Genomic DNA, 2,689 nt, shown 5'->3' with positions numbered 1-2,689 from the left:
TCAAATTTACTGCATCACTATCCATCTGGCGCCCTCACATTTACTGCGCCACTTTCACTTCGAGACCCTCAGTTTGACTGCGTCACTATCAGCCTGACTGCCAAACACTTACTTTGTCACTATCAGTCACGCCCTTACACTTCCTATGTTACTATCAGCCTGACTCCATCACACTTATTACGTAAGTATCAGACTGACGCCTCACATTTACCGTGTCACTACAACACTGCCTCCTCAAACTTACTATGTCATTATCTCCTTGATCCTCTTTCATTTACTGCGCCACAATCACACTGGTCACCTCACAGCTACTGCTTCACTATAAGTGTCAACATTCACACTTACAGCGTCACTATCAGCCTGACTCACTCACACTTATCACTTGACAATCAGCATTACTCTCTCAAATTTATTTCATCATTATTAGGCTGAGGCACTCACACTGACAGCGTCACTAACAAACTGACCCCCTCATGCTTACTGCGTTGGTATCTCTCTGATCCCCTCAGAATTATTGTGTCACAACCACTCTGATCCACTCATACTTAATGTGTCCCTCACTGTCCCTCTGGCACCCTCATACTTCCTGCATCACTCACTCCCTGACACATGCGCACCTACTGCATCCCTATCAGCCAAACCCCACTCACTAACGGCGTCACTCTCTCTCTAACCTGCTCACACCTTGACACTCTCTCACTTCGCGCATCAATATCAGCCTAACCCAGTCACGCTTACTGCATCACTACCAGCCTGATCCCTTCAAATGTACTGTGTCACTATCAGACTGACCCACTCATACTTACAGCATCACTATCACCTTGACCTCCAAACCTAGTGCGCCCATATCACCCTGAACCTTTCAGTCTTCTTGCGTCACCTTCAGCCAGACCCTGCACACTATCACTCTGACCTCCTCATACTTGCTGCATCACTATAACTCTATCCCACTCACACCGTGTGTGTCACTATCACCCTGACAACGCATACTCACTGCACCACTATTATCCTGACTCCATCACAATTAGTATATCATTATCAGCCTGACCACTTACACTTACTGTGTCACTATCAACCTGTCCCCTCACATTTCCTGTGTCACTCTCAATCTGACACCCTCAAAGTATCTGCGTCACTGTCACCCTGAACACGTCACACTTACCACATGGGTGTCTACCTGAAACCTCACACTTATTGCGTCACTATCATCCTGAGCGGCTCACATTTACTGCGTCATTAGCACACCAACACTCTCACCTTTACTGCGTCACTATCGGCCTGACACCTCACACGTACTGCATCACTATTAGCCTGACCCGCTCACACGTTTTGCGTCACTACTACCCTGACCCCCTCACAATTGCTGTGTCGCTATCAGCCTGAGCCCCTCACTATCACGCTGACCAAGCTCACAATTACAGCATCACTATCAACCTGACCCCCTCACACTTTCTCTGTCATTATCACCCTGACCCTCTCACACGTAATGAGTCACTGTCACACTGAGACACTCACATTTTCTACGTCGTTATCAGCCGGACCCGCCGGCACACACCGTCACTATCAAACTGGCCCCTCACACTTGCATGCCTCAATATTAGCGTGAACCCCTCACACTTACTGCATCACTGTCCATCTGCCATTCTCATACTTACTGCACCAGTTTCACCTTGACATCCTCATTTTTACTGCATCACCATCAGCCTGACAGCCACACACATATTGCGTCAGTGACGCCCTCGCACTTCCTATGTTAATATCACCCTCATTCCTAAAACCTAGTGCGTCACGATCAGCCTGACTCCATCACACTTTTTGTGTCAGTATCAGACTGACGCCTCACGCTTACCATGTTCCTAAAACTCTGCCCCATCACACTGACTGCGTCACTATCAGCCTGACCCCTCAGACGTACTGCGTCACTATCACCCTGACCCACTCACACTTTTTATATCAGTTTCAGTCTGACGCCATGCACTTACTGTGTAACTAAAACTCTCCCCGTCACACTGACTGTGTCACTATCAGCCTGACCCCTTCATACTTACTGCGTCAATATCAGTCTGACCCATCAGACTTACTGCGTCACTCTCACTCTGATCCTCTCTCATTTACTGCGTCACTCTCACCATGACCTCCTCACATTTACTGCATCACTATCACCCTGACCCACTCACACAGTCTTTGCCATTTTCACCTTGCCGGCCTTATGTTTACTGCGTCACCATCAGCCTAACCGCCACACACTTATTGCGTCACTTTCAGTCAAGCCCTCACACTTCCCATGTTACTCTCACCCTGAATCCTTACACTTATTGTGTCACTATCAATCTGACACCTCACACTTACTGTGTCACTATTAGCCTGACTCCATCACATTTATTGTGTCAGTATCAGACTGACGCCTCACACTTATCTTGTCACTAAAACAATTCCCCGTCACATTGACTGTGTCACTATCAGCCTGACTCCCTCACACTTACTGCTTCACTATCGCAATGCTCCTCTTTTGCTTACGACGTCATTTACACCCTGACACCCCACACTTGCTGCGGCACTATCACACTGAGGGCCTTACACTTAGTGTCACTGTCATCCTGACCCCTTACACTTACTGCGTCACTATCACACTGGTATCTCACACCCACTGTGTCACTATCATCCTGAACCGCTTACACCTATTGCATCA

Source organism: Chiloscyllium plagiosum, unplaced genomic scaffold, assembly GCF_037043375.1.
Source record: "Chiloscyllium plagiosum isolate Xiang-an unplaced genomic scaffold, Cpla_swu_hap1 HiC_scaffold_51, whole genome shotgun sequence".
Classification (NCBI taxonomy): Eukaryota; Metazoa; Chordata; class Chondrichthyes; order Orectolobiformes; family Hemiscylliidae; genus Chiloscyllium; species Chiloscyllium plagiosum.
The sequence above is the reverse complement of the archived record's forward strand: the minus strand, read 5'-3'. Positions refer to the sequence as shown.